Source organism: Dasypus novemcinctus, chromosome 2 (genome assembly GCF_030445035.2).
Source record: "Dasypus novemcinctus isolate mDasNov1 chromosome 2, mDasNov1.1.hap2, whole genome shotgun sequence".
Lineage (NCBI taxonomy): Eukaryota > Metazoa > Chordata > Mammalia > Cingulata > Dasypodidae > Dasypus > Dasypus novemcinctus.
In genome coordinates, this window is record NC_080674.1 from 102,150,505 (window position 1) to 102,171,741 (window position 21,237).

The 21,237-nt window shown below is 36.3% G+C and overlaps 1 non-coding gene across 1 annotated transcript; it reads left to right on the plus strand.

Moving 5' to 3' along the window:
- The first annotated feature begins 2,964 nt into the window (after positions 1–2,964).
- LOC111764625 (small nucleolar RNA SNORA31) lies at positions 2,965–3,094 on the plus strand. Its single transcript, XR_002797197.1, has one exon. It is a non-coding gene; the product is annotated as a small nucleolar RNA SNORA31 (small nucleolar RNA).
- Positions 3,095–21,237: the final 18,143 nt, after the last annotated feature.

The following is a 21,237-nucleotide window of genomic DNA, read 5'->3' on the forward strand; positions in this document are numbered from 1 at the left end:
TTCCTTGTTCTGTAATACCCTACCCTCTTGTCCTTCAGAATTTTAATTAGTATCACTTAACAAGTGACCTTCATTCTAACTTAGATGCCCCTTCTTGTGCTCTTATACTACCCTTGGCCTATTTCTGTCATAGAACTCAGCACACAGAAAAACAATATTTGACTGACTTATCTATTTTCCAACTAGTCTAATAAACTCATTGTTTATTTTGTTTTACCAGCATATAAGGCGCAAGAAAGTAAGCATTTGACAAAAGTTGCTTTGATATGTAAAAACGAACAAAAAGTACAATATATATTTTATTGTTAAGGTTTTTTTTTCTCTTGCTGTACCTCTAGCGAATGCCTAAGAGGCCCACTTAAACCACTTAAAACTACCTTTATTGCTATGATTCCATTAAAATCATGTTGCAAAAGAAATTTTTTTTTCGGATAGGAAAATGTCCATAATATATTGCCGAAGAAAAAGTAGCCTAAGAAATTACATTTATAATATGACCTTTTTTGTAAAAAATAAAAACAAATTAAATTTAAAAATATCAATCTAAAACATTGGAAAGAAATACAGTGCAATTTTTTACTGATAATCTTTGAATCTTGGAGTAATGGGTGATTTTATTTGTTTCCCATCAGAAGTGTGTGAATTTTATAATTAAAAACATTATGAAAGAAAAAAAGAAAAACATAAAAACAAACAAAAAATATTATGATAAAAAGGCAAATAAGCACTGATTTCTTCAATCCATCTGAAGGTAGCATGCATGTGGACATACACATACAACACCGAAAAAAAATTTGGATCTTTTAAGATGTGCCTTTTTTTAAAAAAAATGGAAATCCAAAATCTATTCAGTGAGAAAAAAGTACTGAACTAATAAGGAATACTTAGGAATAGAGTAGATTGTCAAAGATGATTCTTTGTTAATTAGAAAAAAGGCGCAGTATGTTTGGAAACTTATCTATTTCACACTCTTTGTGATTTGTGAGTAGACAGGATTCAGGCAGAAGTGAAGACTCTCTCGCATTTTTTCTCCAGGCTAATACTGGGTGGGGACTTGAGGTTACTAATGATTATAGACCAGTTAAATACACATGATTTTCCTGCATAGTTTAGGCAACAGAGCAACTATCACTATCAGCTGCTTTCCCCAACCCTCCCCCAAAAGCAGTCTTTAGGAAGTAAAGTGGAAAGGAGGATGGGTCTAAAATAAGGTTCAAGAAATCTCACTATCGACCTTAAAATTCGTGATTTGGATCTTTACCCACTTTTTGTGTTTCTTGAAATAGGGCTCCATATTTATTAATTTTCCTTAAACCTTTTTGTAATGGTTAGTAATTAGAATTTACTCTGTGGGGAAAAATTTCTTTACTAGTAAATGGATAGTTAATTGGCCTGAGAGCCAGTTCTGCTTTCTTATTCCCAAAGAAAAACTCAACAACATGGTCACATCTCAAAGCATTCTTCAGCTGGCCTTATCAGTCCTGACTCTGAGAATGTCATAAGAAGAAACGGAACAATATCTAAAAGCACATAAAATTGAGGGTAAGTGATTTTTTCCTATTATGTAAGAATTTTTTTTCATTGTACAGTTTAGATACTGTTCTTTTAAACAAGGATTCCTGGTGAAGTTAAAATACATACTTCACAAATATTTGATGTTCACACAATTTTTCAGGAATAGGCCTATTACATAAAATGGGACAAATTTCTAATTAAATAGCATGTGATTAGCCCCAGATTAAAATAACATAAAATATGTAGTTCACTTACATAAACCACTTCAAAAATAAAGGGTTAATAGTAGAAAATATTAGAAGCCACAGTGCTCTAACAAATTGTGACTTGGGAGTCTTAAAACAAGTCATCTTTTGGCAAGAAAGGTTTGACATCTGACCTTTCATTTTTTCAAATATCTTGCTTACTCTGCAATAGTGTCAGGTCCTGAATGATCTAATATTAAGCAGCTTCATTCTCCGTTTTATGCTACCAGAAAGCTCAGAGTTATTTTGACAAGATTCAGTACCAGGAATGCTTTTTTTGAACAAAGGACTTGAGAATTTTTTTCTTGGCCTTATACAGAATTAGCATATAAATGGCAAGCAATGATTTATGATCAATTAATAAAATGGAACCTGAAGTCCTATAAAACACCCTTTGTTTCACTTTGGTGGGAATCACAGGTTTAATATATTTTATGATTATTTTCAAAGAACTAACATAAATACACTTTAGGTGTTAAAAAAAGATAAAAGGAATCTATTTTAGGAAATTTAATGTGCCTGTAGGTAAAATAAGAAGACAAGGAAATGGAAATAAAATTAGTGAAAGTTGAACTAAATGTAAATTTTGAATTGAAAACAGATATCCAGATGTTACTTTTGTATAAAAATTAAATGAAAGAATAACCATTTTCTGAAATTCCCTTTAATTTATATTGGACAAAACCTGATTTTTATGTACTTATGCTTTTTGATTACATAATATAAACTTGAGAACAATTCCCTGCTCGTTCAACCACTGCGTTTGTACTCAGCCCAGTGTTGACAGCTATGGTGGCTGAAGTCAACTCTTTCTCACAGTCAGTTAGACTCTGGTTCAGACTGAAAAGCTACATTGCCCATTCACAGTTATGTTCCTTTAGAGTTAGGGAATGACTTCCAATAGTTAGAGGTAGGAAAATATGATACATCTCTGGATTAGTCAGGGTTCTCTAGGGAACAGAATCAACAGGAGATATCTGTAAATAGAATGAGATTTTATATCACATGACCATGGGGATGCACAAGTCCAGGTTACGGCAGACAGGCTGTAAACCAGGGCTCCAATGAAAGTCCAATGAGGGTCCTTGATAAGCTTCTGAGAGATGTTGGTTGTCCAAAGATGAGCTGGGAAATTCTCTCTGAATGCTGAAATCACTTTCCCTTTTGCGGCATTCAACTGATTGGATAAAATGTCACTCATTGAATGCATCTCTGACAGACCTGGGGCAGTTACTGTTTGGTGCTTAGGTTTCCACTATAGACACAAGAAAAAGACGGTCCTTGCGCTTTCTGTCTGTCTGGTGGCAGCCAAGATTGAATGGGGAAATACAGGAAATTCTGAAAACGGGGAAGGGGAAATAATCTTTGCAACTCAGAAGTAAATTTAAAAACGGCCAAAAAAAAAAAAGTCACATTGCTGGCAGCAGTCTCCCTGGCTGATCGTAGATGTAATCAGCCATCAATGCAGTAAACTCACTGATGACTAAAGCCCATAAATATCTTTGTATTAAAATTAACCCAGTGCTTACTTAACCAAACAATTGGGCACAATTACCTGACCGAGTTTGACATACTAGCCAAACAATCAGTCTCATTTCCCACAACCTATGTACAAGGTGATATTTTACGGTGAAAGAATTAAATTAAGCCTCAGACTAAAATTTGAAACTCAACATTTGTTAGCATGCAGACTCCAATATAATCATACCACCTGTTTGTACTTTTAGAGAAGTCTAGTTCCCTGTCATTTGGATCCTTTGACAAGCACCTTGCATGGAATGTTTACTCAAGGCATATGCAATTATATTCTAGCAGTAGAATTCAAGCAATCTTTTAGTCAGAGTTAGAAAACAGAATCCTCTGTAGGATCTATGCACAGGACTTATAGGCTTGGGGTACCATGCTATGGGGTATATATTTGTTTCAGATTCTGGGTCACAATTCATTAGTGAGGTTTTGATATCAAATTAATTAGTCATGCCCAGCACTGAAAAATGGAATAGAAATTATCAGAACAGATCACATATAACAAGGGTCAGTATTGTTTTATGAAACTTTATTTAAGTTTAGTGTTTATGTATGTGTTTGAGTGAGTGTGGATATGTATGTGATATGTACAAACTAGATTGTGAACATATGTTATATCATAGGTAATGGCCAAAAAAGTTAGAAAAACATTCATATAGGTGACTAAGCTTGTTGAATTATTATACTTTCTACTTGCAAGGACTAGCACACTTGAAAAATATTTCTAGTCACTTCACATAAATTGAACATCAGTCATTTAACAAATGCAAAATAGTCTCTAACATCCATTATGACAATTAATAAATTCTTTGGCGACTGGAGATAGAGATAGTTGAAGCTAGAAGCAGCTACTTCTGAATGGCTTTTTGAAAAGTCTTCCAAATATAAACTAAGTTTTCCAGGCATGTGTATTCTGCCCATAGGTTGTAGAATAAAGTTAATATGCTCATACATATCACACTCTCTATGGTGATGTATTTTAAGTAAAATAATATAATGTTCCATCCTAATTTATCAATATGTTTCTTTAAAAAAATAGAAGCATCTTATATAGCCAATAACATCGCACCTAACAATATGAATACTTAGTTAATATCATGTAATTTAAATTTCTCTAATTGTCCCTTTGCAGGTGGTCTGTCTGAACCAAATAGCCAATCCAGACACATCTTGTTAAATCCTTAAGTTTCCCTCAGTTCTGGCAGTACCTTTCATGATGATACTCTGCCTTGCTTGAGTCCTCCCAGTTGTTCTGGAACGTCATGCTCTCTGATCACTTTCTTGTGATGGTATTCCACTTGTTCTTTTGTCTCCAGAAATCTCTTTAATCTAGAAATAAAAGCTAAAGCCTTTATTACAGTGAAGTTAAATATTTTTTATCAAAGTTAAAATCATAGGTGATATTGTATACTTTACTTCATATCATATTGAAAAATCACAAATGTCTGGTTGTCCCACCAGCTATGATGTTAAAATTAGTCATGAAATTAAGGGGGTGAAAGTCTGACTCTTCCATAAGAAAGTTATGTTTCTTGGCTTGTGACCAAAATTTTTTTGACCAGAAGTATGTGAATTTCCAGTTCACCAACCACTGTTTGCTTAATGCTTTTAACACCAATTGATAAGACTTGACAATAAATTCTTGAAGGCTTTTAAAATGGTTACATTTCTAATTCTATCAATTATGTATTAATTATTAGCTGGCCTTCTTTTGTCAGATTGATTTTCCTCTCATAAGCTGGTGCTATTTGAGTACTCAGGACCACACAGTTTCTTCCAGGTGTAATAAGTATTAATTCTTCCCTTTCCTTTAAAATTTGAATGTAATTTACTGAACAGGTATCTGTCTCAGAACTCTAATTAACCCTACCCAAAATGACTGCTTTCTAATGCATACTTTTAATTTTAAAAATAAATCTCATTGTGTTTATGCCAACATGGCTATCTGGGAGCAATTATTATGGTGTATTGCATTTCTTATGTGTGTCCTGTTGTTATTTGAAGTCCCTTTAGTACCTGAAAATATGGTAATCACTGTTCTTACTGTTTTCATTATATTTCCTTGTAAGGATGTACTCAACTCATTTACTCTAATCTGTTTATTGGGTGTTCTTATGGAATTCCACAATTTCTGTTGTGTTTTGATGGTTTAATTGTAACACTTATTTGGTGCTGAACCGATGCCTGAAATTGATCGTATTCCAATTCTGGTATCCTATTATTTCCTGCTCTGCCACCACTAACACTCTCCTTGGGTATTCAGACAGATCATGGCACTCTCTTGTAGGTAGTGCCAGAAATAATTTATATGGTCAATATCTGTTCAAGGATAAAGACCAAGGCCCTAGCTCAGGCGGTAGGAAATAATTTCTAGAAACTTTCAGTTTGGTGTAAGATTGACTTAGATTTGACAGTATCTGGATTTGTCCTTACTGGGTCTCACTAGTTTATCTTTTGGTATTGTGCTGAAAACTGAAAAATTTGACATACTTTTTAGGCCTGTGAAACACATGAACATCGAGTGTGATTCGAGAGGTAAGAGACCCTGTGAAAGATAATTACCCCATTGTCTATGTTAAGGAATTTAAAAATAAATTTGTAACAGAAGCAAAATTGGTAATATATTAATTCTAAAAGTAAAAAAAAAGAATATGGGGTTTGATTTTATGGGATATGAATATGATTAAGCTTTTTTCCTTTTTCTTTCTTTCTTTTTTTATTAATAAGGAGACCTTAATTCTGTCAAACACTAATCTGTGTTTGTTTATCTTTCTGAACGCTAGATGAACAACTGAGCAGTTAGAATTAGATGAGATAAAAGTACTTGAAAAATAACTTTTTAGGAATAATGTTACCATAATTTTTTGAGCTGACTTTTTCTGCTCTTTTATTTTTGTGAATTTGAAATAAAACTTGTTAATAATAAATAAATAATAAATTCAATATAGCAAAATCTCTTTGAGTGCAAGGAACAATAATGAATCCCCTGAGCAGAGCTTTACATATAATAAAAACTGAATAAAGTTTGTTGAATGAATTCATTTCAATTTGCTCAGTTCCTTAGGAGTTAAATATCCTTTCGAGAAAAGCACAAAGGAGAGTTGGAAAACAATCATCTTGTTAAGATTGCTTCTCTTGACTGTAGTAATATATATTTCCTTCTAGCAGTAGAAATATTCCGTATTTTCTATATTTTCTTCTATAGGAAAATGAATCAAAGCTCCTTCTATCTTTCCTGAATGTGTTTATAACTGAAAGATCATTTGTTTCCTATCCTCCAACACCAGTTTTTTGCTGATATTATTTACTAAATCTCAAGATCACTTCACAAATATTTTGAAGTAACATCGAGGCAGTATTATGAAGAAACATCCTGGTATCTATTTGTGTGATTGATGAGTGCTCCGTGGTCACATCGCTATTTTATTTTTTTTGTCTTTGCTCAGTGATATCTCTCCCTTTGTATCCTCTTCCATTCAGGATGGATTTTATTCCTGTCTTGACTTGTCTAAACTTTTGGAAGCCTGCTCAAACATTAACTTTCCATATGAAGTCTTCTTTAAGTGATAGTCATCCTTACACTTTCCTAAAGGAGATTCTTCTTACCTCTTTTTTTTCCCAAAGATTTATTTATTTCTCTCCCCTTCCCCCTCATTGTCTGCTTTCTGTGTCCATTCGCTGTGTATTCTTCTGTGTCTGCTTGCATTATCAGGCGGCACTGGGAATCTTGTCTCTTTTTTGTTGCATCATCTTGCTGTGTCTGCTCTGTGTGTGTGTGGCGCCCCTCCTGGGCGGGCTGTGCTTTTTACACATGGGTGGCTCTCCTTGCGGAGCACACACCTTGTGCATGGGGTACTCCTATGCGGGGGCATCCCTGCATGGCACGGCACTCCTTGCGTGCAGCAGCACTGTGCATGGTCCAGCTCACCACATGGGTCAGGAGGTCCTGGGGATCAAACCCTGGACCCTCCATATGGTAGATGGATGCTCTATCAGTTGAGCCATGTCCGCGTCCCTCTTCTTACTTCTTAAGACCTAGAGCATTTTACTTTAAGACTTACTATATTTGTAAAATTCTGTCTCACTGCATTTGTAAAATTCTGTCTTTGATTGTATTTATGTAACTAATACCACATCTCTCACTCATGTAATGAGCACAGGGACCAGACCATCAATTTCAATATCACCATTGTTTACTTAGTACAGTACCTGGAAAATAATGGGTGCTCAATAAATATTGGTTTTTGAATTAATGCAATTATAATTTTGAATATAATTTAATTATATCTAAATGATATAAAACTTTCTGAATTCCCATTCCCTTCCATTTAAAAGAAACTACGTTTTTTCTTTCTTTTTGAATTCCATGATTTCCCTCCAAAAAAATTCACAGAGAACAATATTTTGGAAATAGGGTTGTTATCTGGGGAAGGCTGGTTATTTGCTAAAATGATTCTCAGTTGAAGGCCTTACTTTGGTACTATCATCGTGTCTTAGGTTCTGTAACCTAGATTTGAAGGTCTGAAAACTCTGAAACACAATTTTACTTAACCACCAAAGGGCAATTTAACTATGTATACTTACTGAAACCTCAGAATACTGATGTAGCAATCAAAATTTCAAAAGTAATTTATCTGCCATATGGACAGGACATATCTACTAGTCAACAAGTTTTCTCAGCTCCCTTTCCCTCACCAAAATCTATGGAAGTATCTCGATGAGCAGGGAATCAGATGATTTAATGCCTTATGCCACTTTAATTGATAACTGATACACCCATAACTGCTAAATTAACAGAAGTTCTAGGTTGTTCAGTTCACTCTCTTCTCTAGAGAGTGCTGGAGACCCTGCACCAAATCAGACTCTGTGAATTCCCTACTCTTAGATGAGAAACAGACTACCATCCTCTTGTTTATATTTTCCTTTTTCTCTTTTTTAAAAAATAATTAATGTCAATAAAATTGATTGGGATTTAAGTTTTACAATTATGTTCTTAATCCCATCATTTAATCCCCTCACTGTAAATTTTACCTAGTCTTTGATTGATTGGATTTGAGTTCTTTACCAAAACTCAAGTATTACAGCTTTACAACAGTATCTCTTGTATCACATTTAAAGATAACTGATTGTCGAGGATTGAATCATATCACTGCTGCACAAAAGACATATTCAGATCCAACCCCTGTCTTGTGGGTGTGGACCCATTTGTAAATAGACTGTTGGAGATGTAATTAGTTAAGGTGTGCCCAAAATGAATAAGGTTGGGCCTTAATCCAATATGTCCAAAGTCTAAGTAAAGGAAGTTGGACATGGAAAGAGAAGCCATGGGGAGCTGTCAGAAGCTGGGAGTCAATGGAACCTGGAAAACAAAGGGGAAGACATTGCCAGGTTCATTGCCATGTGAAAAGCCAAGGAACCCCAAAGATTGTTGGCAAGTCAGAAGATAACAACCCTTGGAAGAAGGGTTCTATCCTCTGAAGCCATGAGCCAAAAAATTCCCATTTTTTTAAGCCATCCCATTATTTTTTTAACCATCTGGGAAACTGACACTAATCTTATCCTTTACTTTTTTCTCCTCCTGTTATATTTATTGGGATTGGGTGAGGAGATTGCTATTCTCCCCTAAGACTTAATATGAAATTTTCAAAACTATGATAAAGTTAATGGATAATGAATTCTTGCATGTCTTTTACTAAAATTTACTAATTGTTAATAGTTTGCCAAACTAGCTTTGACTTTTTTTTTTTTTTTTTTTAATTTTTTTATTTTTTATTGAATTTGTAATAATATTACATTAAAAATATATATGTGAGGTCCCATTCAACCCCACCCCCCCACCCCCCCTCTCCCCCCACCCCCAACAACACTCGTTCCCATCATCATGACACATCCATTGGATTTGGTAAGTACATCTTTGGGCACCTCTGCACCTCATATACATTGGTTCACATCATGGCCCATACTCTCCTCTATTCCATCATGTAGGCCCTGTGAGGATTTACAATGTCCGGTGATTACCTCTGAAGCACCATCCAGGGCAGCTCCATGTCCCTAAGACGCCTCCACCTCTCATCTCTTCCTGCCTTTCCCCATACCCTTTGTCCATTATGTCCACTTTTCCCAATCCAATGCCACCTCTTCTATGTGGACACTGGATTGGTTGTGTCCATTGCACCTTTATGTCAAGAGGAGGCTCAGATTCCACCTGGATGCTGGATGCAATCCTCCCATTTTCAGTTGTAATCACTCTAGGCTCCATGGTGTGGTGGTTGTCCTTCTTCACCTCCATCTTTAGCTTTGACTTTTAACTTTCTCTCTCCCTCTCTCTCATTTTTAATTCTGTGGATTAATGGAATATTTTTCAATGTATTATTATTCATTAGATTATTATAATTTTGATGTCAAATTGTCCCAAACTTGGCCAAAGGGAGTTCCGTCAGTTCAGCTCTTCCTTGCTTTGGACATGGTCCAATTCATTCACTATATTTTAATTCCTCTTGATTTTGTATCTTAGAAGATTTAAGCTTCAGATACTTTCTTTCCCATACATCTACCACAGGTATGATAATTTAGTAATTTGAAATACTTACTTTTCTGTTCAATGTCTTTAGGACAAAATTTCTAAATATATATATATACACACACACATATATAATTTAATATTTTTATATATCATGATAAATTCTGGCTTTTTAAGAAAATCTTTTCCCAACTTCAAAGACTAATATTGGATTTGGTAATAATGACCTTACACTGACATTTGCTTCTTGGTGTTTCCCTGCAACATTTTGTTCAACATCAGTTTGTTAGAGGTGACAATCTTGTGAGTTTTTTCCCTATGGATTTTTAAATTAAATGATATGTAATTTAATATAACTTAAGAATTCTGAATCAGATTTGAGATTAAAAAAATCGAAATGCCACAGGGACTTTCAGATGAACTGTCCAGTATTGTTCAGAAATGTTAAATTATAGGTCTTCCTTAAAATTATTCCTGGTGAAAGAATAGCTTAAAATGCATCCAGTGTCCAAAGCTTGCCATTTTTTATAGAATGGCTTGAAATGCATCACTTCTTATCAAAGCTATCACTTCTTTATACTCCTTTCAAACTGTTTTCTAAATATGTCACTAATGTTTTCACCATGAAATGGAGAAAATGTGTTCTTCCCAAAGTGGGGTTATTCTTGTGACATAAATGAGATGTTAATATCTTACATTCCATTGGAGGTATTGCTTATGTCATGAAGCAAGATTGATCTAAAATGTACACTGTTACTCTGGAGATTTAAAGTATAATTTCCCAATATGTCCAGGTAGTCACCAAAATCGCCCTGGGGAGGAAGAATAAATTTTTTTTCTATTCCCAGCTATTTCATTAACCAGCTATAGTTAATGTCTTAGGAAAATTATTTGGCTTCTTTGGGTTTATTTTCTTTATACGCACAACAAGAGAGTTGGACTAGATGATTTCTGAAATCATTTCCAAGTCTAAATTCCTGTGAATCTTTAATAACAGATCTACAATGTTATTAGCTAAGAGGAGGAGCACTTCCTTTTACCTGCTATTTCATCTGCAACCATCTTTTGCCAGAGATGGAGATAAGAGCCAATAGGTAAGACCACCAATTAGATGGATATAATGCACTTCTGCTAAGTCTTTTTTACTTTGCCTTTTCCTGCACATATTTTATAAAGGTAATGTATGGCAAATGCATAGCATTGCTGTGTAAAATAGCAAAGATGCTGTAAACATGTGGGAAGAGGATGGATAGGAGATGAAACAATAGTTCTTCCCTCACAAAATTGTAAATGCATTAATGCTATGAGTGATAGTCCACACCATTTTGCAAGGTAGAGGTATTGGGATAAATATGTTCATCTGAAAGACATTCTGCTTCTATATCACTAAGGATCATCTGTCTAACCCTATCTCTTATCTTTCAGAATTTACCACATCCAATTATTTTCTATAACAGGGTAAACGATTAAATACATTAATGACAACAGGCTGTCTCCTTGAAGCAGTGGCTTATCTGCCTTCAAATAAATTATTGGAGAAAATTTATTCAATTCAAAGAAGCACTATTTCTTACAAACTTTCTAGAAAATATTTCTCAAAATGTTCTAACTTAGACATCCACTTACTGCTGGCTTAATGATCAAAAGGTTTTAGAGAACACAAAGTTTCTTGAAGTTGAAGTGATTTAAATGCTGTTCTGCCATAGACCTGGTTCTTGAATGTGTTCACTCATTTGCTGAATTTATAGAACCAAGTTGGAAGAACAATGTTTCTGCCTCCCCTAATAAATTCTTCAAATTCCTTACAGTGACAACCAAAAGAAAATCTGAGTTGCTCTTTGGGAGACATTTCTTGCATACTCAGTGGCAGTAAAAGTTTTGATTGTTCAAATTTCAGAAAGAAAATCACAAAATTTCCTTATTTCTTCTACCTTTAAAAGCAAAGTTTAGAGCTCTGGCAGATAAAAAAAGACAAAAACAAAAACAATTACCTGCAGGCAGTGACTAAGGCATCAATTCAATTACTAGCTCAAATATTTGCTAGCTCTGTGATTTTGGGTTACTGTTAAGGAATCTGATCACCAGTTCCTCATCTATAGACTGATACCTAGTGTTTACTGTTATAATTTTAAAATGAGATAATACATATAATATACTTACCACAGTCCTTGGAACATATGAAATGCTCAGTAATTATTAGCTATTATTAACTGGTTGCTAACATTTAATTTGATCTCTAAAAGCTGAAGATTATTAAAAAATGGGAATAAAATACAATTATCACTCCTTAAAATAATGAACAACAATTCCTTATTATCATTAAATACCCAGTCAATGTTCACATCCCTCTGATATTGTTCAAATTAGGGTCTCAACAAGTCCTCACATTAAATGTGGGAATTTCTCTTAAGAGACTTTATATCATCTTCTCTGTCTCTTTTCACTTTTTTTTTTTGCTTTTAATTTGTGGAGGAAACCAGATCATTAATCCTGCAGTATTTCTCACATTCTTGTTTTTCTGCTCATGCTCCCTATAGTGTCATTGAAAATGACAATTTTTTAAAATTAGAATTTAAAATGTGACAATAAAAGAAATTAGATAGCTAATTCAGCTTGACCCAACCAGATTGTAAATTCTATGGGGTCGTGCTTTGCTAGCATCCTTGAGGTATATGATACTGTGCTAGGAAATGAATACTTGTTGCTTGATTATTTATTGAGACTTTGACTGATTTGCTAACATTTGTATTAGGGGTGAAGTAAGCATTGGGAATTTAGGAATTTGATCTTGCCTTTGCTAAAATTTTGCTGTTTGACACTGAAAAAAAGTATTATGTATTTCTGGGACTCTGCTTGCTAGTCTTTAAAACAGGGATGTTCTGCCTCATAGATTTGCCACAGAAATGAGAAAATCTCTGAGTGGTAATATAAATGTTAGTTAAATAAAAAATGCTATTTATCTTGAATAAAAAGCATCGTAGTGATATTTAATTTTAACATAAGCAGTTGAATAATGGTAGACTGGACTTGCTGATTGAAAACCACCCTTATATTTATAAAGATAGAAAACGTTTTTTCCTACTCAGTTTCCATGTCTCCGTTGGCCTTTATTGTGCATTTTTACTTGCCACATTGTAATTGGAGAATAAACCTGCTCCTCATTTTCTCACTAAATGAGAATCTAGTAGAAATAATAGTGATTGGCTTACTATCGCTGTTTCTATGAGATAATAGACATCCTGATTATCCCAGTTCCAGAGTCCCAGAAAGCAGTGAGGGCCAACCTTTAATCCAAGTAAGGCATTTGAAGTATGATCAACTAACTTTCAATAAATAGTGGATTAAAATGGGATATCCACAGAGATAAATATAAATGTGTTTGAATGCAAATATGATTACAGAAAAATGCCGTTTCAATGAATACTAGATAAATTTGTAATGAGGGGCCATTTGAAGTAAAAGCAATCCTAATTTTAGTTTTAGCAATGGCTTAACACATACCTACTTTATGGGCAACTACTATGCTTAATGGTAGATTCTGAATTCCATTTGTGAATTAAATTATGAAAAAATTTGATTCACAATTATGATATGTACTGTCTTAGAAATATTATAGCAAATGACCAAGAAACAGCATGGTTGCCGATTTATAGGATGTTGGATCCAACAAGGCAGACTCTGCTTATAGTTTTAATGAGGATTTATATCCATCTCATTATTTTGGTTTGAAACGAAAGGTCTTCTTAGTAAAGGAATAATGAGCCACATCTCCACAAGAGATGAATGTGCTCAGGAGTTCTCAATTCATGCAGACTTTAAAAATACTGACTGATGCTCAGTGTTCACCAAGACCAATTGTAATTCAGAATTTCTGGAGGTATGTCCCAGGCATTTGTTGTTGTTAAGTCAAAAGCTAGGTTTTCTCCCCATGTAGTTTTATCTCAGTTAAAAATGGGGAGCTGGTGATAAAATTTATATTGGAAAATTATATAAAATTTGAAAATTCTAGGAAGTCAGGAAGGAGGCCAAACGTGATAGCTGTTAGATTAATGCCCTCCATAAGCCCAATTGCAAACCCACTGAGCTGCTACGTAGGGTTCAGCTTCTGAAATTATTTCAGGAGCTTATGCTCCTTTTCCTAATTTAGAGATTACCTCTTCTGCAAGATTGGTCAACTTTCAAGACTCTCTGGACAATTTTGTTTTTCTACCAAGTTTTCTTTCTTGAGATTTCTTATATGTAAAACGTCTTCAAAAATAAGGTACTCAATCAAAAAATGCTGATAAAAGATTTGTGTGTGTATGTGTGTCTCACCGTAAAGAGTAGGGTCTTAGGTAAAAGTAATTTGGTCCAACATATCAAAGTTTTTGACAGATTTTTTTTCCTCCTATAACTGTTGAGATGGTTTTAATGTGTAATAAGTTAGGAAGAAACTTGTCTTTGGAAAAGGTGGTTCAATCTCAAGAATAATTTATATCTGGGGGTAAAGGAAAAAGAAAGAAGGCTCTTTGTCCAACTTACTTCAAACTTCTCTAAGTTACTGTTATTTTAAAAAATAAGAGTATTTTGTCTATATATCTTAAAACATTTGTTAGTTTGACCGTTTTAAGTCATTTACCTTATTGCCAATATTGAAGTGAAAGGATCAATCAACTTAGAAGAAGAGACAATTTTTTTTAAAGACAAGCATATATATATTCCATTTGCTTATTTTTTGTGTGTTATTAGATCATCATTAGACTTCAATTACTCTTTGAAAAGTTTTATAGTAATTAGTCATTTCCCTTTTATATTTCATTTACATTTCATGCCCAACCATTTTCCATCACTCTTTTGACTAAGTCTGTTGAAAGGATAATAGGTAGATAACTTCCCAAAGTCCAATCGAAGGCAACATTTTAATCTTGCCTCCAATTTAGAGTTTCTTTATTTTAGGCTCAGCCCTGATCCTGGCTTGGGGATCAGTGATGTGGGTGGGATGGGGGAGTGTTAACTCTTCTTTTTGCAATCTCCTTATTTCAAGACCTCTTCCATGTCTTCCCCCCTTACTATGTGTCTCTGGTTCTTCTAGTGTCCAGTTGCAGAGGGTGATGAGAGCGAGCATAGACGCTGGAATTAGATACTTGGGTTAGATTCTCTACCTCATACTTGCTCTGTGAACTTGAATATATCTTTGTAGCATTTCAGTTTCCTCATTCATAAAATGCAAAGAATGATTGTATTTTAGTTATGAGGATTATATATGAGTGATGAGTGGTTGTGAGGATTCATAGTTATATAAAGCATTTACTCAGTAGTTGTTAGTTGTTACTGGATATTGTTACAGGGTTTGTTGTTACTAGGTATTCTTTTTTTTTTTTTCCCTTGGGTCTATTTGTAACTCTCTTTGATGCCTATTGCTCTCTACTTGGCAGGCACCCTTTGCTAGTTCTCTTTTGTAGAATGATCTTTTTGAAATAAATCCTCCCTGAATGATTTAGTTTGAATGCCATCTGTTCCTGGTTGGGACCCAGAATGATACATTCCATCCTTCCAAGTGAACTATTCCTGATGGTGGATCTTTCTTCTTGGGTTGTGTGGGATACATAAAAGCTGTGCCAAGAGTAGTAACACTGAGGCCTCTAGTGTCTTTGAATACTGGCTGATATAGAGAGTATGGTGCTGGAACATCTGGTACTCCAAATGTTCCGCATGCGGGGAGCCTCAGCCCCATTACATATGATACCTCTGTGTTGAGCTGTGGCTTTCAATAGAGGCTGCATCCCTTGGTAACCATTCCATTATAGTAGACCTAGCATAGGCATAAGAAATATAACAAAAGGATTTTATCCATGGAGTGGGTACTCAGTGAATGATTTTGTAGATAAAAAGTTTGGATTTATTCTTAAGTTATGATGCATTATAAATATATACCAAACATGAACATGTATACAAATTTATTTAGAGGTCAATATTTGATATATTCTGTTTCAGATAACTTAGTTAATATTTTAACAGCATTTTCTTCTTACTTAGAATATTTGTTACTTAGATTATCATGAAAGACATATTTAGGAATCTCTCAAAAATATCATTGAGGTGACTGTCTATTATTTTCATTTGTCAAATGATTATTGAGTTTATACTAAGTGCTGGACATTATGGTAGGTACTGGAGTTGTATAACAGTGAACAAGTAGACACTGTCTGCCTTTAGGTGACTTAAATTTTATTGGACAAGATATATATGAGAGGAATAATTTACAAATGATATATTGATTGCAGTTGTCTCAGTATGGAATTTTTCTTTTCCTTTCTCTACCCCCATCCTACATGGAACCTGGCTCCTACTGAGACCAAGACAACAGGGTCTTTGGAAATTTGACTCAAAGAAGAGACAGTTTTCACCATAATATAAAGTGTAAGAGATATACTAAAAGGTATCAATCTGGACAGTATGTAATGGTCTTTATACCAAGAATTCGAAAGACTTTTATCAGTGAAAATGTCTTTCCCTTTCCTCTTCTGTCCTCAACAAATGAAGATCTCTGGAACAATTTGACAATGGAACATGAAGGAGCTCAACAATGAGACACCCCACAATAGAAGAGTGGGGTCTGACTGAAGGGGGTAAGGGTGAGAAGAGAAGGGATAAAAAAGATCTGGGAGGGCATGAGCAGAAGGAGATGGAAAAGTAACCTTGGAGGAGATATTTTTCTTCCCACTTCTATGTTGGCCATGTGGAGGTGACATGAATATCTGGAACTGTAGCCTGAAGCCCACTGAAGGAGCTCAGTGTGGTAGCCAGCTTTAATGAAGGCCCTCAATGATTCAAGTCTCCTGGTATTCATGTCCTTATGGAATCTACTTCCACACTGGATAGGACTGACCTGTGTAACCCATAAGATATGGTGGAAATGATGGAGCGTGACTTCCTGGGAAGTGACATCTGCCTTGTGCCCCAGGGTCATTTATTCTAGGAGAAGCCCAGGAACTTTGTGTGAGGACTCTCAAGCAGCCTGTGGAGAGGTCCATATGTGAGGAACTGAGGCCTCCTTCCAACAGCCATGTGAGTGAGCCATCTTTGAAGGTGATCCTCCAGCCTTCAGATAACTGCAGCCTGGGATAACATCCTGACTATAACCTTGTGAGAGACCCAGACCCAGAACCACAAGCTGAACTTCTGAATTCCTGAACCAAAGAAAATGTGGAATAATAAATGTCCGTTGTTTTAAGTCTACCTGCTGGGGTAATTAGTTATGCAGCAATAGATAACTAATATACTGGGAGATGAATTAGATAGAAAATCTACTCCAAGTCTCTACCACCCTATGGATTGTGTAGGATCTAAACATGTTGTTCCAACCTCAGCTATTTGTTCTTTCAAATTCTGTGTGTCTGCTTCGCTGGCTCACAAAACTTTACGACTGTGTACTATACTACCCACCCTTCCATGATGAAGGGTGTTCAGGAGACAATTTTAAGTTCTGAAAAAAAAAAAAAATACAGGGTACAACGAAATAAATAAAACTTGTTAATGCTGTTACTGTTTACATGTAAGAGTAACTTAATACTCTTTGAGAGTATCTGAGGGACTAAATAATCTGTTCTACCTGAAAAAAAAATTGTGCAGTATGTACTTGTCATGAGAATCATTAGTGTCATATTTTCCCATTGAAAATACCTGGGCTCTTAGTTCAGCAGTACCACTGAATAAACTTCCCTCCCTCCCTTTCTTTCTTTTCTTTGACATTTATTTAAAACCATTTCTGATGTAATTTGGCATCATAGTTTTATCTTTGCCTTCCTTTTAAAAACTATTTTGTTGCTCTCTCTGTTGATAATAGACTATCATAAAACCCTTTCTTTATTTTCTAGAATACAGTTTCATTTCAAAACCCAAACCCTTAAAATTGGCATTGCTTAGCAAATGAACAATGATTTATACCACAGCAGATACCTTGTTGTGTAACAGCTTTCTTTGTTTCAATGTAACAATTTGTCCATTGTGTAAAAGGACACGTACCAACAATTCCAATAATTGAAATGCCAATCCTGAGTCCCCTTTTAAGTGAAAAAAAAGCCTATTAAATTAATTAATTAAAAAGCCAAGAAACCACTGTATTCAGCAGGACAATTTCTTGTAGAACGATACCAGTATTCTCTCTTGCTCAGATGTTGCTATTTAACATATTAACATCCTGGATCACTATGGAGATTTCAATACTATTTCAGCCTTAGCATAAAGCAAGCATATGAACCATATATATCTGCCTGCCTATGGCTTTTATGCCTTAGGATCTTATCCTCCAAATTTGTCATCAAACTCAGAACTCTTCATTAAGTTCTGTGCGGGGTATGGTGTTAGGAAAGACAGTTTCTGGCGCCCTCTTGTGGGGAAAAGCTCATGGTGTTAGCTTACTGGCAGCTCAGCGGCAGTTAGAGATCTGAGAAAAAAATCACCTTTCCATTTATTTCTGCAAAATGATTTCAATTTATGAAGTGCGATACACTTCTTGCCCAGCCGAAGGACTGAAGAACTAACAGAAATTTATACTAAACCAAACATGAGACCTTAAAAAAAAGCTCTCAATAAAAGAACTTAATTCCTATTAAATTGATGATTTATTTGAGGGTATAATTTTTTTTGTTATTTGCATTGATAATTATTAAAATACCAATCCTCTCTGTGCTCTCCCTTCCCAATTTCAGACTTGACCAGAGGAGAGCACTCCATTTAGCCTTTCTCCTCTCAGGTCCAGGGTCAGGGCTCACCTAGGAAGGTGGCCACAGCAGGACGGGTCACCAGCCTATGATCTGTTTTTCCACTTCCCACAGCATCCCGTAATTCATCCCAGGGCTCGTTCCTTGCCTCGGGTCTCCCACAACAGTGGGCTGGTCTTCTTCACCCACCCCCCCACTGACACATTAATTTTCCTTCTTTTGAGGTCGAGATTGTCTTTCTTTCTGCTAGGTGGTGACCAGGGAATGGTAAACATGAGAAGCACCCATCCTGCTTAGGATCTAGGAGAGTCCCGCTGGGAAAACGGATTATTTAATAATTACAATAAATGTGACAGATCCTTTGAGGGGGTGTGCACATAAGGAGAACTTGACCTGCTCTCGGAGGGGTCAATGAAGGCTGCCCAGAGGGATTCAGGACAGGTAAGAGTTATCTCGATGACAGGTGGAAAGTGTTTCAGATAAAACGGCATGTGGGAAGGGCTTGGAATGAGAGAGAATATGGCAGAAGCCAAAAAGTTCATTTGACTGGATCGTTGGGGAATGTGGTCAGAGATGAGGTGCGATACCCAGGTGGGGCAGGATCAGAGTGTGCACTTGGGGAAAGGGCGGCTCTCTTACAGAATGCGTGCTTCTTAGAGAATGGAGCTGGGCTCTGAGGAATGGAAGCGGGATCAGCACATGCTCGGCGTGTTCCGAGGACTGAGTCGAGGCTAGCCCGTGCCACCCAGAGAGCACACAGCTAGGAATAAAGGTAGGCTCACAATGGTCACGTAGATTATTTCTTTGATTCTGCCCGTACCCACCTCCATGGCACCTCCAGCGGCCTCCAGGCATCCCCTTCCCAACTATTTCTGGAGGTTCCCGCACAGCCTCGCACGTGCTCGGGCTCGCTGGTCTCGCGCCGCGCCGCAGTCATCTCGCCTCCGTCCCGCCTGCTCCGTGCTGGCGCCGCTGCGGACACGCAGGCGGCCGATCGCTGCGGCTGCGGGGACACCGCCCGGCCACGCGCGGCCAGCGGAGGCCACTGGCCTTTGCTCCGCGACTGAGGGTATCTTGGACACTGCTGACATGCGAAGCCCGAGCTGTGCCGACGCTTTATGTGCTCTATGATTTCTCAACTCCGTACTGGCTTCATCTCCATGTGAGAAAAATGCCTACTCTCGTAGGATCGCCTCTGTCAGGTTTCCGGAGCAGCGCCGAGGTGGGTGCCCAGCACGGCTGAGACCTTCGAGCTGGGCCTCGTTTTTATATTTCTGTGAAAGGCTCCTCCCTTCAGGCTCTCGTGCAGGTTCTTGGAGGGAGGAAGCGGAGGGGTCATGAGGAAGAGGAAAAGCCATGGAATAAGATGAGCCCCACACATTACTCCTCTATCATTTTTATTAAGTGAATCAGCAGACCTCACTTCTCTTTATTTCTTTGCCTAGAGGCTCTTTTCCTCAAACAGATTCTTTGTTGCTCTGATTCATCTCTTCTCCAGAAATGCTTAGGCATGTTCTGAGTCTGGAAAGAATGCAATTTAGGCTCGAGCTAGGCGGGAAGGGGTTCTCTCCATGTTAATTAATGGTGACAAAGGTGGCAGTGAATGATGGTGGACTGATTAAGGGAAAGGAATATCTTTGGAGGGAAAGTGCTGGCAGTCCTCATGCTTCTGAAGTATTCTAGTGGTTGTTCTTTAGGGAATGGCACCTCTCATGGAAACGCTGAGTTTCAAAAGTTCTTGAGAATATCATGAGATTATAATACTGAAAATTAGATGCTCACATACTATTCTACTTTATAAAGGACATCCACCTTGTCATGCGTTCAGGAAACATTATGCATGCTTATGTAAAAGCTCTTTGTTTACTAATACCCAGGTTACAGAAAACTGAATTTCCAAACAAGGGCCTATAGAGGTAAGTGTTATTTTGAGGAAGATTAGTTTGACTAGCCCCAATTTTTGTGTTTCTTCCTTTTCTAACCCCTACCCCCCCATATTTCTAGCATTTTGTGAACCAGCAATATAAACCTAGAGCCTTTAGATATTTACTGTTAGGTAGCCATGAAGACAGCATTGCTAAGTGGAGATGGTTAGCCTACTTTTGAATTCAACAGAATCACCTTGGACAAGTTACCTCAAACCTCTAAAAACCTGTTTCCTTATATATGAAATGGGATAAATAATACTCACAGTATTTACCTCATAGGTTGTGAGAATTAAGTGGGAGAATCAAATAAAAGAACAGTTCTGGCCATGCTGTAAAAGACATAAAAAGTTGATATTTCTCACTAAAATTAAGGATTTGTCTATCAGTTACATCTCAATAAAAGTGGTTATAAGAGCAAGGAAAGAAAAAAAAATAAAATAAAATTTATCATACTAAAAGAAAATGCCAAGCTTGATGCCATAAAAGTCAGAGATTTTTTCTTAGAAAGGTAAGATTCCAGAAAAGACAGGCAGGAGGGGTATACTTCCTGCAACACATTATGTAACCAGGTTCATATAGTGACTTCTGAGATGAAATTGAATCTTCACTCTACTATCTTCTATGTCAAACTGCACAGTTCTGTAAAATAGCTTCTAGCCACAAGTGGTTTTTGGAAAGCACCAATGCCATTTTGCAGGTAGTTTTTGAACACCTGAAATGTGGCTAGTCTGAATTAAGGTATGGTCTAAATATAAAATACACACCAGATTTTGAAGACTCAGAATGAGAAAAAATGAAAA